Here is a 17,099-nt window from a genome sequence, read left to right as displayed (position 1 = left end):
TTTAAGAGTCAGAAGTGATTGGAGGACAACAAGCTCCCCTTCCCTGCCCATCATTTCCCAACAGATCATCAAATCAAAATTTTGAGACATCTAGTTTCTTCAGCATTGTTGAAAGGTCTAGTAATTGTGCCTTTGGGGATGTCAGCCCCCCCCCCCCCCTCCCCACCACACAGCCCTAAGAGAGGACGGTTAGGCAATTCGTTAATTGTTTACATGTCGTGTATGTCCAATCTCAAGAATATCGGGTTTGTTTTGTTCGGGTATGGTGTCACCTCCTGGGTACCCATCTGATTTTAGTATAAAAATAATTCATTAATTTATTGAACATCAGATTTATAGCAGGCCCTCTCATATAGGGAATAATTTTGGTTCGTTTTTAAGTTCTTACTTTCAGTTAAAAAAACTTTTTTTTATGTTTAATTTGACAAAACACTTGTTGACTTCTTTGGTTTCTTTGCCTATGGCGGGCCAAGATGTTTTTGTAAGGTTTATTGGTATTTTAAAACCTGAAAATGAAAATAAATTAATCCAAGAAACCTAATAAATATTTTATGATCAAAGTAAAGAAAGAATTTGATACTTAAACCAGTAAAAGCTATTGTATTGCAGTTTGTGCAACATATACCTGGAAAATTGCGTTGTAATATTTCAAAATATTTATAGTCTTCTAAATAATTAGCGCTTTACTGAAAACACAAAACTATTGCAGCACAGAAGGATAAGGAGCAGAAAAATACTTAAGCAGCCGGCAAAAAATAATAGACTAATTTATGAGGTTTTCAAGAGTCTTTTACCGGCCATAAATCTGCAATTTTTAATTTCTCCAAAAATCACAATCAAGGTAGTAAAGCGCGAGTTAAAAAGGTATACATATTTGGCCTTTACTTTCCTCAAAGACGAAGGGCATTCAGGTGAGCCTTTCAGAGAATGTTGAAAGGAGTATTGAACTAATTCAATACACATTACGCGAATACAGGTTGTCAAAAGGGTTTAGTTTAGGAATCCCTGAATAAATTAATTTGCAACTGTCATAAAATGATAAGGAAGATGATCAATTGACTAAAAAGGCAATATTTGCGAGCTACTGCTACTACTACGAATGCCACCACTACTACCACATAAACTACTGCTTTTGTAGCGAGTACTACCAAAGTTGAGGATATTGAAATGAACATCTGAGGAAACGTTGAGGGGAAATTGAACTAAGTAAAAATATACTCTGTTTACAAAGATTTGTGATGCAGGCATTGTAGCAATATTTTGCAACGGCTTACCGTATCGAGATGAAACTTCTTGGGCATCATGAGTCGGATGTTCAACTTGCCAAAAGGTAACATGTAAGTCTAGTACCGCTATTAATACTTTTGCGACTAGTGTTACTATTACTAATAGAACACTATTACTACTACCGATACTCCGTAGAAACTAATACTAATTAGCCTACGCCGATGAAGGTGAAAATTGGACAGAATATTGAGGAAGTCTCAACTAAATAAAAGCACACTCTGTGCTTGCAAATTGTCGAAAGGGTTTATCTCAATAATCGGAAAGTTAAATCGGAGCTCTCAGAGAATGCTTAATGGGGAAGATCAATTGACCACACATAATATGTGCATGCTACTACTTACACTACTGCCACTGCTACTTTTACCGCTAACACTACTGCTACTAAACTACTCCATCTACTACTTCAATTGCAACTACTTGTAAGGCTAAGAGTATTAAGATGAAAAGGGCACCAAAAGTGGGATCAAAAGGGCCCAAGGGTAATATTTTAGAACAGCTTATTTTGATTTTGGATTATTCTGGAACGGCAATATTTAATCAATATCATATTAGAACAACGACTCATGGGCCCTAACAATCATGTCTTGTGCTGCTGCTGATCGGTGCATTGCTGATTGGATTTTTATTATCTAAAATATAATACAATTCATGTACACGTTACAGAAAATTTCTACTCTAATCAAATAAATAATATATAATTCATGTGCTTCCTATTGTTTGGCTTTAAAAATCAGAAGAGAGTCTCTTAAACATTGAATCTAAAATCTATTGAACCTTTGATATAAAATTCGATTACTTGAATGTTCATGTCTAGATATGTTCTTTGTTTCAGAGAGATGCGGTTTGAGTTTTTGGAACAATAAAATTTGTAGCGTAAATTGAAAACCACTTAGTGAATTTTTTTTTTACAGTACTTATATTATTGAACTTAACTCTATTTTTGACTTTATTTTTGCCTTTATTTGTTTGACCATTATTATTTATTTTTTCCAACCTTTGTTATTGTGGGTAAGTCTCTGAAGTATGCAATTATACTTTTTATATTTCTTTATGTCACTATAGTATTTTTGTTGTAGAAGTTTTAGATACTTAACAAATTCATACATAAAAACCCATAGAAATGGCCTATTATACTCTTCTGCCTGAACATCGAAGTCATCCAGTAGATCTTTCACCCAGGAACTCCACTTTGTAGGGTGGGTCGGGTCCTGAGGATGGGGATAATGAGGATGAGGATGGCGAAGGTAGGATTCAACTTACAATGTTGTAGAATCAGCTTGAACCTGGAATAGTCATATTTGAAAATGTTTTTCCTTTTCTAACGAAACATGAAAAGTTTTATGAAGCTTTCAAGTATTATTTCAAAATTCCCATGTGAAGGCTAAATGTCTCTTTCAAATCATCAGGAAACCCCTAAAAGGAACTAAAACTTTAAGCAGAACAATTACGAGGTCAAAGTTTCTTCTGAGACTTTTTTTCATTTTTGGAGTTACACCAAGTCTATAAAGCATTGATACTTTATGATTATAGTTTCTAGAAAATTGTCCTGGGTGGTTATAAATCTGTTATCACCAATTATTTTTATTTATAAAAGTTAAATAGCAATTATTTGGATACGAAATTTTTGAATAAAATTCTGACTTTTGAACTTCGTGTCGTGATAATCAAACTATCAAGGTCCGTGTTTAGGCTTCATGTTATGTCTCATTTTCCAAATTTGTTCACTTTTTTTGTGATTTTTGTTTTTTCTGGGTAAATTATAGAAAATACTTATTATACTTTTATTGTTTTCGTACGTTCATTATTTATTTTTATTCTTATAGAAGCTCAAGACGCTTCACCAAATGATATCGGAACGCTCGTGGAAATTTACAATCCTATTATGTCGGCTGAACCTCAAAATCTGTCTTTCTGTATTTCACCCGGATCTTCCACTTTACTATCTGAGTCCCAGAAGTCCCCAGAAATAGATGGCGAAGGTATATCTGAAACTAAAATTGTTTTGAGATTAATTTGAACAACAAAAGATGTTAATAGTTATTCACTTTTTTAAAGCATTTGAATAGCATTACCAAACGCCTACATTAAGGCTATGTTTGCGTTTCAAATTCTAGGAAAATGCATTAAAATAATTTTGATGTAAAGTACAAATAAATGTGAAAAATTTTTTTTCTCATGAGATTCATTTAAGGTTCATTTGCCCTTATTAAGCTACTAATACGCTGCACTAGCGCGTTGCAGGGAAGGTGTAGTTGTTATTTTTTTCCATTTTGCCAAGTTAAATGTCGTTGCCATGATAATCTAGCACTACTGGGTCAATAATTTCTCATTCCTTTTTTAGTCTCTTGTTTTTATCATTTCAACTTTAATTTGATTTTTTACTCATACGTTATAAATATAGATATCAATGTATGTATCTCAACTTTATTTTTCATCAAGCTTTCTTTAATATTTCGTCCAATTTTACAAGTTTAAAAATTTAGATTATTGACAGATTGGGGGACAGGGTGCTGGAGTCTCCCTGCCCGGTTTTTTTTTAAGTCAAAATTGAAAACATATTTATTTTTTATTTTAATAGGTTAAATTTTTTGATTTTTTTAATGGAATTTTCAGGATTATTTTGGAAAATTAGAAAAAAAGAGCGTGATTTTGATGTAGGATGTAACAGAATGGGAGAAATATTGACTTTGGGAGGCTACTGTAAATTTTTAATATTACTTTATAGTTGTTATTAAGCTGTGCTTGGACCCTACTCGTCATCAAATATGTCACTATTACGGTCGTTTTGTAATTTATAACAATAGTTTTATTCTGAAACAAATTTTATCGAATTTTACTCTCTTAAAGGAATTTACCAAAAAAGCAAAAAAAATTATTGGATATTAAAAGAAAGATGAAGTAAATATATCCTGCAAAGAAAAACCATTTGTCCACAAAATGCTGAAATTTCTATTTAGAACAAATTTACGTTAATTAAGAAATCAGAACAAAAAGGGGACATTTGTTTATATGTGTATATCCTCAGAACTTCACTATTATTTTCTTCCACTCACGAGTTTTTTTGCTTCACTAGCTCTTAGAATTTTGCCGAGAAATTGTTCTTCTAAGTAAACTTTCTAAATTGTTTCTTCTAAGTAAACATTCTAAAACCAAATTTTGCTTTATTAAATTCACAAAGCTTCTATATATCGAATTTAAAAGTCTAAAGTAAAAAAATTTCGGTTAATTTTCAAAAATAAAATAAGGAGAGGAAAAATGAAATTATTTTTAAAACTTTTCCAATTATGTAGGCTAATGTTTTTTTTTTTTCTCACTATAAATGCAACACTTGTGCAATGCTTTTTTTCCCCTTATTTCTGATCTATTACGTGGGTATTTTATGACTGTTGTAGGGATTCAGTTTTTTTTATTATAGTGATACTAGGCCCTCTCTTTAGTTGTTCCGATTATTTTTCTATAAAATAGCTCTCAGGACCAAAATAAATCCGTATTTTTAGAAAATTGACAAAGAAGGTTATAGAAGAATTGAAAGCAGGCATCTGGCGTTGCAGCTCTTGTGGAAAAGTAGAAAAATAATTATTGATGCTAGATCTTCACATAGACACTGGCTGTGAAGAACTTTCACCAATAGAATGCGATCTCTGTCCAGCTGTTGTTCACGATTACAGAGATTTTGTCGTTCACATTATTGAGCATCGAATGGGGAAGAGAAGAAGATGTCTAATTTGTTTACAAGAATGTATTGGTGATATGAGGAAACATCTTTTTTTCGAAGGGTACTTTTCACCAAGCATCTCCGAGCTAGATTTGCAGTTTGATTTACTGGTAGTTGTATTGCAGAATCCATGTCCCCGCGCTATATTAAATTTGATTGAATCCGATACTGAAGAACAATACTTAAGTAAGCAGACAACATGTTGGAGTATTCACTTGATCAAGAAAAGACAGAGAAAATTGAAAAGACATCAGATAATACATAAAGGAAAAAAACGTCATAAATGTGGTGTGTGCCAGAAGAGCTTTTCTACATCATGAAATTTGAATGAGCACCATAGAGTACATACGGGTGAGAGACCATATAAATTTGATGTTTGTCAGAAGAGATTTTACATACATTGTTATCTGAATGCTCACCAACGAATCACGTAATGAGAGAGACCATAGAAATGCGGTGTTATACAAAATAGATTTTGTTAATAAATTGATTAGAAGAAACAACAGAGAACACAAACAGCTGTGACAACCACTGTATGTAAGAATTTAAAAAAGAGCTTTTGCGCCGATTTTGATTTGAATAACCACCAAAGAATACATACAAGTTATAGACCATATAAACGATATGTGCCAGACTAGTTTTTCCCAACTGGGTTCTCTCAGTGCACACCAACGACTACATACAGGTGAGAGACCATATAAATGTGTTGTGTGCCAGAAGAGCTTTTCTACATCAGGGGATTTGAATAAGCACCAAAGAGTACATACAGGTGATAGACCATATAAATATGATGTGTGCCAGAAGAGCTTTTCTGTCTAAGGTAATGTGAAGAGCCACCATATAGTCCAGACAATTGAGAGACAATATAAATGAGGTGTTCCAGAAGTTTATAACAATACTTTGCTCTCTCACTGATCATAGGAGACTACATCATGCTGTGAGTCCCTATCCATATAGTATGTTAAAAACGAGATATATTCCATAATTTGCGTTCACGAAGTACCAGAGAATAAATACCGGTAAACGTCACTCGAAATGTGATGTGTGTGTAACGTTTTTGTCCAATACGTGTTATCTGACTGCTAACCTAAGAAGCAATCCAGGCGAGTGACATTTGTAATATGAGAAGACCCGGAAGAGCATAACCATTATGTGTATTTCACAATTATAAACGGAGAAACCGACAAACGGACAGATCATATAAATGTGATGTGTGAACAAAGAGTTATTCTACATCAGGGGATTTGAATAAGCACCAAAGAGCACATACCGGTGAAAGACCATATAAATTTGATGTGTGCTAGAAGAGTTTTTCTGATGAGAGCAATTTCGTTAGACATCAAAGAAAACACACATGAACAATTTAGTTTCGCCTGGACCATAGAGATATGAATTATTTAAGAGAGCATTTTCGTGTTCATTTAATTTACGTTTGAATAATCATCAGACCATTCAAGGCAAAGAATGAGTCTTTATAAAAAAAAATTATGTGTATAAAGGTTGTTTTTTTTATAAAAAAAGGTTTTTTTAAATATTTGTTTGTCAATTTGGTTGACATTTTAGTCATGCACTTTAATGACATTTTAGTTATGAGCAAAAACTCGGTAAAAATCAATCTACAAAAAAGCAACGAAAACAAAACCCAAATCGCAAGTACGGTATATAAGAATAGTAGCCTATAACCTACTTTAATAAATATTTGTAGGAATGTATTAAAGTAAACATTTTGAAAAGACATTTTAATAATCATATTTGATTCAGTACTGAATTATTGAGTCAATACCAGATATCTGTAAAGGATTTAAATATGCAAAATCATGTGAATAAATTAAAGTATTCAAATTAAAGGCAAAGCCATTTAGTAGCTGGATTTAAAAGGTTTTTTTTAAAGAGGTTTTTAAAAAAAAAAAGGTTTTTTTTTAAGGTTTGGCTTGCTCTGTTGTGCTTTTAAGTGATCTCTCCTAGATATCCCCCCTTTATATTTCTTAAAATACCTGTTTTGGGGTATTTCCATTGAAAAATGGCTTGGTATTTTCATTGAAAATAGAACAACAAACAAGCTCACAAGCCAAGATCAAATGAGGTTTAATTTATGTTAAAAGTTGCAAAAGGTTCTGTAAGAAAAATAAGCAAACATGACTTACTTCTAATTAACAAGTCTTTCAGTTTAAAGTCAATATTTGGGATACCAATCTGTTCAGAATTGCTGTTGGTGTTAAAAATTTACTGTTGATGTTTCAAGGTACCATAAGAGAGGAAATCTTTTATTTTGAAGTACTAAAAAACATATCTAGTGATTCACCTGATGCCTCTAACTGTACCACTGGGTAATTTCCATTTAATTCCATTTAAATTGTAATAATTTAGTTTTCGCGCTTGCAAGATAATTTTTTCTAGATTATTTATTGTATTGTATGATTTATGTGTTCAATATTTCCATGATTTGAAATTTCGTGTTTCTTTTTTGTATCTTGTATTCACTTAGTCATATGCCAATCAGTTTAGTAATTTCTGGCATTTTCTTATTTAATTAAATTGGTTAATTTTTTTTTATTAAAATAGTTTTTTGGCTAAAAGATCATTTTGAATTTTGGTTAAGAATTTTCTAGCTGCTCCAAAAAAATCCAGCTTTGTTTCCTAACCATGGCAGAATGATGGCAAGAGCACTGCAACTCTATCTCTGACAATTCCCGGCCCTGGTCTCTACGTCCCTTGGGGCCTGCCCATTTACGACAATGACGGATGAAATGACCTATTCAAGTATGCTTAATCAACGCGTTTGCTTCATTTTGAAGCGTCGCTTCAAAATTTTTTGATTCAGTTAATAGAAGTTGTCTTCAGTCATATAGCTTTTTCTTCATGTTCTGTTCTTTAATTTTCTTGTTTAAAAGTGGATTTTTCTTTACATTGTTGTTTTTCTTTTCTCCGCTTTTTTGCATATTATAAGTTGGCAAAAATAAGCCTATCTAACCATATATTCTTGTGTATTTTCGATTTTTTAATTAAGCATTATACTTTAAGCTGTTTAAATTTTATAAAGAACATGGACGTCAAGTGGTTGCAGCATAGCTGTAGTGTTTGATGGAAAGTATACAAAGCGAATATTGCTTTCTCAGCAGACTTTCAACACCGACAATAAAGTGGGAAAGCAAATTGTCCCTACCCTACAAAATTTTCCCTCCTGTTCTTTATTTCAGGTGTAGGTGTGCCAGTGAGATAACCACTCTTTAAATACTTCCCTTTGAAACCATCCTGATGCACAGTCACCACACTCTGCTCATTTAGGGTTTTCTATATGCCTTGAGCTATATGCTATTGACTTTATAACACAAAAATAGTGGAAGTAGTTCGTCTTTTGCATTTAGCCTTATAATGAGTGATATTGCTCCCTCTGTTTCATTCATGATTCTGGAGGAAGAGGATATGGTGGCTATGGATACAGAGGTTTTGGATAATCAATTTTTTTACATTTTGTCTTTTTTCAACAAATAAAATTTATTTCAGTTATGATGTTCCTACCATTAATGAATTACATATTTTTTTATAATTACAAATAATCACAGAAAAAAGGGTCACCTGTTAAATGAACCAACGGAATGGTACACAAAAAGTTTAAAATACTGTTCATAAAATGTTTGTTTGTCTCTATTTTGTTATGTTGCCCTGGTAAGAGTTGTGTGATGTAGACTATTGTACTTTGTTGCTTACATATTAAATTAAGATATGTGACCCAGGACTTGTGATAGTATCCTCGTGTAAGTCTCTGTAAAAATTTCGTATTAGGTTTGCAGTATTTTCAAATTGATTTTTGATTGAAGATTCGATACTCTAAAGGATCACCCTATCTTGTCTATTAGAAACAAACACACTTCGACTGGAGCAATAAAAATACAGATTTTTAGTCAAGATAATTTTTGAATTAGTCAAGCACATATGAAACACAGTCATTTGTCCCAGATCAAACCATGCCTTTAAAGGTTTGAGTCCCGCCGATTGTGAAGTACGGGCGGTTATACGATTTCTTAGTGCTAAAGGCATGAAACCGATCGATATTCATCGTGAGATCTGTGAAGTTTACGGACAAAACATTATGAGTGATGGAATGGTAAGGAAATGGGTGAGAATCAAAACAACAATCCATGGAATGGCGACATTCATCATCACCCAAAAAAGTGAAATTTCGCGGGCAGAAATTGTTTGCTTAAATTTCTCTTTTTTGGGTGATGATGAATGTCGCCATTCCATGGATTGTTGTTTTGAGTCTCACCCATTTCCTTACCATTCCATCACTCATAATGTTTTGTCCGTAAACTTCACAGATCTCACGATGAATATCGATCGGTTGTATGCCTTTAGCACTAAGAAATCGTATAACCGCCCGTACTTCACAATCGGCGGGACTCGCGATTGCCGGAGGCATCTTAAAACACTCAGTAAACAACGTATACAATTAAAAATCAGACTGTAATGGCGTCAGTGCGTAGACAAGAGATGTAGGTAACCAGCGTGCATGCGCAGAACGGCGACCGTAGCACTGTGGCGGCGTAATCGTAAAACGGTACTTACTTAAAAAACATGCCTCGTATATTCCAAAATTCTATTTCCATTTAATAGTCATCCCTTTAAATTATTTACTATCTAGCTGACATTGCTTATGGAACCCTGTTTGTGATGTCACAACTTTGCGTATCATAACCCCTTTAAAGATAGCATGCAGGTGCCAGGGGGTAGAAGACGACAGTGGTGTTGATAAGCCCTTTGATCTTAATTAGTTAGGGAAAGGAGTTGACAAAAAAGAGACCACTAAAATGACCCGAGTCGTGTTTAGAGGACAAATTACGTAATGGAAAGATTTTTTATTATTATAGGTACCTTTACTGATGAATGGTTTGTTGAGTTTACTTAAATACTATCACGGACTTGTAGTTAAAAGTTCTTAATAAAACGTTTAAAAGTGCAAATATGCACCTTAGCCAGGGGGGGAGTTGAGCTTGGGTGGATTCCTTAGGGGAGAATATTCCTTTAGGAGGGAAGTTTCTAATGAGTGAAGATTCTAGGGGAATGTTATACTGGGGTTTTGACAGAATTATTCTATGAAATTCTTTTTAATGGTTTTACGTTCTCTCTGCCCAATTTTTTATTTAGGTACGTTCTGGAGGAATGATCTAGGAGCTTTTTTCCGCATAGTTGGTTGTCTATTAAATAGTCTCCATGAAAGGAGGCAGGTCGGGAGTGACCGAGAAACCATTTATGTATTAAAGTCTCATTAAAATAAAAAAATGCTAAGGAGAATTTTTAAGGCTGAATTGTCCACAAGCAATTTTACAGAGAGGGGGAATTCTCAGCGAGGAAAGAATTGTCTGGAAGGAATTTGATGGGGGAGGTGCACTTTACGCAACCCCCTTGCTCTCCCCCTGGATCCGCTACTGAGGAGGATTATTTTTCATAGAGGGTGAGCCAGATTTACTGGAATTATTTTAAAAATGAATGAAAATTATGCCTTATATGAAGGGTCTCCCCTCCTTAATACCTTATTCTATACGCTAAGTATTGAATATTTACCAAAATTTAAAAACCGTGGCGGTGTATTTTGACTATAAAGTTTTTTTAAACGGGAAAATACTTCGGCGTAAAGAGCAAGTTTTGTAGGAGGGGTGACCCTTCATAGCTGAAATAAATCCGCACAAAATAATACGCAAATTGTGTTTTAATTTTTCATGCACTATGAACTGAAATTGAACTAGTATTAGTTGAGAAATGTTCAGAAATTAAACAAAAAAGAATTTTTTTTTTACTGAAAGTAAGGAGCAACGTTAAAACTTAAAACGAACAATAATTATTCCGTATATGAAAGGGGCTGTTCCCTCCTCAACCCCATCGCTCTTTACGCTAGAGTGGCGTACAGAGCAAAGCGTTGAGGAGGGGACAGTCCCTTTCATATGCGGAATAATTGCTGTTCGTTTTAAGTTTTAATGTCGCTCCTTACTTTCAGTTTAAAAAAACTTGTTTTTATTACTTAATCTCATAAAGACGATGCGTTTGTCAACATATGAAGAACCGTGTATATTGCAATCATATCTGTCTGGTTTTTATTCAAAGTAACCATGAGACGAAAATTAAAGAACAAAAGACTAATGAAGAATTATGGTATACAAAGTGATATTTAGCCGGGATCGTCACCAGCAATAAATTACTATGGATGGTAACATGATAGGATGATTTTTTTGGATTTGGGGACCCAAATTTATGGCACATAGATTTTTGTAGAAATCCCCAAAAATTTGGGAATTTGGGAACCAAGCCTCTCGTTGGTGGCGTTCAGTTGATGCGCCGCGTGGGGCTGGTGTCAAGCTAAGACATAAAGCGCTACAAACACCATAATCAACTTTAGAGGAGATATTATTTTTAAGAAGATTTTTTTGAAACACCCCTCTAACCTAGACTCAAAATTTTCTAAAATTCTACTTTAGATGCCTTTTAAATATTTCTAAAGCACTAATTGATGGAACACTATAAACATCAAAATTGATTTTAGAGGACAAGTTATATCATGGGAAGATATTTTTAAAAGCCCCTTCCCCCAAATTCAAAAAACTCTACTTTAGAAGCTTTTAAAATATTTCTAAAGCACTAATAGATAGAGCGCTACAAATATCAGAATCTATTTTAGGGGACAAGTTATATTATGGGAAGATGTTTTTGAAAGCTCCCTACCACCCAAATTTAAAATTTTCTAAAATTCTACTTTAAAAGGTTTTAAAATATTTCTAAAGCACTAATAGATAGAGCGCTACAAATATCAGAATCGGCTTTAGGGGACAAATTATGTTATGGGACAATGTTTTTGAAATCCCCCTTCCTCCCAAACTCAAAATTTTTCAAAATTCTACTTTAGAAGTTTTTTTAAATATTCCTAAAGCGATAAGACATAGTGGGAAAGTTGTCACATTTCTCATTGGTCAGGACTTTAGTAGCAAGGTCTTTAGACCCTTTGTCATTGGAGATGTAGAAAGTTAAAGCGCAATAGGTCTGTTGTTCTTTGGTGGGTCTGCTATTTTGAGAGTTCTGGAATTCCTTGGGTTTTTAATTGATGTCTGGTTACCGTTGTCAGAGACTTTCAGTTGTCTAGGTACGTCATTTCAAAAGAAGGTCTGAAGGTGTTGCCTTTTCTCATATGATTTTTTGACTTCGTCTCTCTTCAGATGCAGTTTTGAGTCAGGGAGCTGAATTAGTAATGGTTGTCCTCTAGACGTAGTGTTTGCTTCACTTCTGTTCTTGTTTTTGAGCCTGGTGACTTTCACAATAGTAGGCACCGGTAATTCAAGCTCATTTTCTATTATTTTCTTAACCTTTGACAGGTCATCAACATTTTTGTTCCCTGACAAGTTTTTCACAATGATGTTTGTTTTCCGTCACTCTGTTTCCAGTAGGCAGAAAGCTTCTTCTCTCACAATTTTTCTCACTTCGTCTGTGTTGACAACTGTCTGTGAGTAATTTTGTTGGATGTTTTCAAGTCTTGAATTGAGGTCTAAAAATGCACTGTGTACATAGTGGTGCATCTTGTCAAAACTTGATTTCTGGGCAAGCTTTGATCTTAAGAGTGCTATTTTAGAGGATATTTGCTTCAAAGAACTGTCAACCCCTGCTATAAAGTTGTACAGTACCTGAATTTCTGGAGACAGAGTTGGAGTGGTAGTGTTTGGTAGTCTAGTTCGTTTTTTTGAACCTTGACGAGATCCCCGACTGGATAGAGTTGGTTTTTTTGCACCTAGCCAAGATTCTCCATTGGAAAGACTGTAGTAGTTAAGTGGGTATCTGTTCTTGGTTTGTTTGTTGTTTTTGATTTGTTATTGATCTGAGTTGAAATCAAGCTATGCAATAGTGCATTCAAATATAAATGTTAAAAATAGATAAACAAAACAGGGTAATTTGTATATTTTACTTAATTAAAAATCTTTATGGATGGTATCCAATATAGACACTTTGTTTGAAAGACAATATGCCAATATTTGTCGAAATATGTTCTCAGCCAATATGTTTTCTATTATGGCCTTGGAAATTCTCAAGGTGGTCAGAAAATGTGGGAAGTGCAATGTTAAAATCACCTATTCCCAGAAGTTTAACGATTACAATCCAGCTGGTACCAACTCGGCCTCTTGTTTGTTTGATATTGCTCCAATCTGCATAAACTATCACCAAAAATGCGCAAAAACAGATGAGCCAACGTAATCTGGGGCGTTGTTAATATTCAATGTTCGACAACTGCGCAGTGTTGATGACTGCAAATTTGGAAAAAGAAGAATAGGGTTGCCACCGGTGACACTTTAGTGTCACTTTTGACACTTTTTTTTTAATGGCACTTTTCGAAACCCCTGACTTTTCGGGACACCCTTAGGACACTTTTTAGCAAAAGTAGCACTTTTTTTTGCTAAGTGGCACTATTTTATAAAAAAAAAGAATTTTTTCAGACAAAAAACCGGAAGGAAAACCGTCAATGTAGATAGCCTATACATCAATATCCTTTTTCTGTCAGTTAAGATTCTTATCTTGGTTTTTATCGGCATTGAGCATGCCTTGTTTGACGCATCTAAAGATATTAGCGGTCTTTTTTTTTATCTTTCCTTGTCCTTTTCGGTGACAATTGTTAAGGGAATAGAATACTCTTGGTTTTCGGAATTTTGTTCAGAGCAGAGTGTTCAAGTCTGGTAGAGTTATTTTCATCAAAAGGATAGTTGGATTATATTAAAAGCGCTAGGAGGATATATTGATGACAATAAAAGATCAAAGGTATTTATGCCGTTTCTTCGTCTCAGTCAATGGAAAGCTATACTTAAAAAATAACTTCGTATTGCGAGTAGACGTTTTGATTCAGGCTAGCCTAGCATCAAGTCCAGTTTAGGCTGCTGAAAGAAAATAGCAAATCAGATTTGTTTCCTGTATAACTGAATTCTCTGCCCAACCTCAATGCCTGGATATAGGCTAGCTCTATTCAGTAAATTTCTTGCAGTTCATATTATTGACTTACGAATAAAGTAAACATACCACTCGATACCCTTTTTTATGCTCTTTCCATTATATGCTCTTTCCATATTATACTTTTCTTATGCACATTAGGGGGGGGGAAAAGTTTAAAATTACCTCTCATTTACATTAGAAATAAAATTTACCCCCCTAATATGCAAATATATACCCTGAATCGGTATATATAGGGTGGGGGTAAAATTCATTTCTGACAAATATGACTATTATATTTGGAATATATATATATATATATATATATATATATATATATATATATATATATATATATATATATATATATATATATATATATATATATATATATATATATATATATATATATATGTGTATATATATATATATATATATATATATATATATATATATATATATATATATATATATATATATATATATATATATATATATATATATATATATATATATATATATATATATATATATATATATATATATATATATATATATATATATATATGATAGTTAATGAAAACAATCATTAAATTGATTAGACAGTCGTAACTGTCTTTCACAACAATATTCATTTTTCTTCTGATCAGTTTCAAAGTATATAGCTTTATGTGTGTTTGCTTTGACATTTAAGTTTTAGTTTTCATAAATGTGTAATAATTTTAATGAAGTCAACTTATGCCAGAATTTGGATCTAAAATCTAATTAATTTCTAATATTTATAACTTTTGACAGTATTATATGTTTATAGGGAGGTTTTATGTAGCGTGATAGTTTAAAATGAATATCTGTATAACCAAAGATCTATTATAAGGTTTCGATGATAATTAAGTACTATGTAAAGGATAGACCCAAAGGCCTTAAGTTCAGCAAGTTGTATGACTATGAAAGCCAATTGGAGGAGCGCCATAGGAGCTATCCCCCTTCTCCCTAACAGGTTAAACGGTGTGTTAACAAGGGAAAATTTATGATGTTGCCTAATTACGACTTTTCTGTAATGTTGGATTGCCACAGGGAATTTCTCGGTTCTAAGCCCAATAAGCACTAGCGTGGCAAGGGGATCTTACCTGGCTTAACTTGAGCAGCAATTTCTGTAGACGGTTATATTTGAACTCCTCTTTCTCTAAAATAATCGAATCGGTTATAAAAAAAAAATTAGCCCTGAAATATGTCGTTTTGGCTCAAAAATGCGCCTTTTTTAAGCAGAGACCCTAGTGTCTGAAGAGATCCTAGTGTCCATGATGAATTTTATGACACAGTATGAGCTAACGCAAATCTGAATACAGACACGGTGTTACTTTTACAAAATTAGTCTACGTGTATATGATATTGAGCAAAAGGGCATGTAAGTCAGGATACAAAGATAAAAAGAAAGGAACGAGTGAATAAAGAAACTACTTGTAAAAATTGAGAAAAAAAAAGTGAAAACCTACCCAGTGTGTCACTGATACTACTACAAACAACTCACTGCAGCACTAAGCCACCTGAGGCCAGCACAGTTAAGCACGCTCCTCCTTCAGCCAAAAAAAGCTCCACTCTTTCAATCTTACCAAGAAGGTCCAATTTCTTTTTAATCCTTCCATATGGACTCCCCCTGTCCCATTCGGGCACGAGCTGTTTTTCGTTTGACCCCAAATAGATGGTCAAAAATCACAATAAATTGCCAAAAAATCTTTGACAATCTGTCATCATTCATCCGTAAGATGTGTCCTAGCCATCTCAACTTTTCTATCATTAGCCCTTCAAAGCGGGAACCACATTTTTCGTTTAATTTGTTGTTTGACCTACGGTCAGTCAAACGGTACCTAGAACACGTTCATGTTTTAACGATTATCTAGACAATTCCTCTGAAAAACATTTATTAAATCTTCCTGTGCCTTTCGTAGCGCCCACATTTCAGAACCCTACCCTATCGCCGTAAATACTCTAGCTTCCAATGTTCTAATATTAGTTTTCAACTTTATCTTCCTATCCTTCCAAACTTTTTTACAACATAATATTTTCGGGGTGGGGGGGGGGTACGAAAAAACTTCAAAAAACGAATCAAAACTTAGTTTATATTCTTTTTTGTTACGTTTTTATGAGGCAGACAAAAATTTCAGGAGAGGGATTCACCCCCCCCCCCTGGATACGGCCTTGTATCTACATAACCTAAGTCTAGGAGAGTTTTACCTTCCCGTTTGATTCCATGCTCTCCCATAGCATTCGCTGTCTTTAGGGCAAGCCCATCATAATATTCCATATAAACGAGAGTAGAAAGGGGGGTCCGACTCCGAACATGACCACGTGGTTTATGGTTTTTTCACTGAGAATGAAAAAACAGGAAGTTTCTCACTTAAAAAAACATTAATTTTCTCACTTTGAAGGATGTTTCTTGGACGATTATGTGTGTTGGTCAGTTTATTTGATGTTTTTCATGGATGTCAGCATCAATTTATGTATGTTTTATTGTTTTTGTCAGTGAGAATGAAAAAACAGGAAATTTCTCACAGTTATGTATGTCAACAGCAATTCATGTCTGTTTTTATGTTTTGTGTAAGTGAAAATTAAAAAAAAGTAACTTTATCACATTTATGGATGTTAACAGAAATTTATGTATGTTTTATGGTTTTCTCAGTGAGAATGAAAAAACAGGAATTTTCTCACTTGAAAAAACATGAATTTTCTCACTTTTATGGATGTTTTCTTGGATGGTTATGGGTGTTGGTCAATTTATTTGATGTTTTTCATGGATGTCAACAGCAATTTATGTTTGTTTTATGGTTTTTGTCAGTGAGAATGAAAAAACAGGAACTTTCTCACATTTATGGATGTTATACAACTTTTTTACATAATTTATTCAAGGATTATCGATCTGTTGTTGTTTGGCCACGTGTAATGACATGAGGGGTGATTTACATAATCACTAGGGGCAATGTATTGATCTAGTACTCGAGGGGGAAGTGAATTTCCGAGAACTTGATTTACATAATCAGTGGGGGAGAATGTATTGATTTACGAAAGGGGAATTAAGAAACAAACATGGCTTCTTAGTTGTTTGGCTAACCTAACCTGAGAAATTGATTGCGTAATCGGCGGGGAATTA

Source organism: Artemia sp. Qi Xiang Cuo, chromosome 21 (genome assembly GCF_049724085.1).
Source record: "Artemia sp. Qi Xiang Cuo chromosome 21, ASM4972408v1, whole genome shotgun sequence".
NCBI lineage: Eukaryota > Metazoa > Arthropoda > Branchiopoda > Anostraca > Artemiidae > Artemia > Artemia sp. Qi Xiang Cuo.
This window is presented reverse-complemented; position numbering follows the sequence as displayed.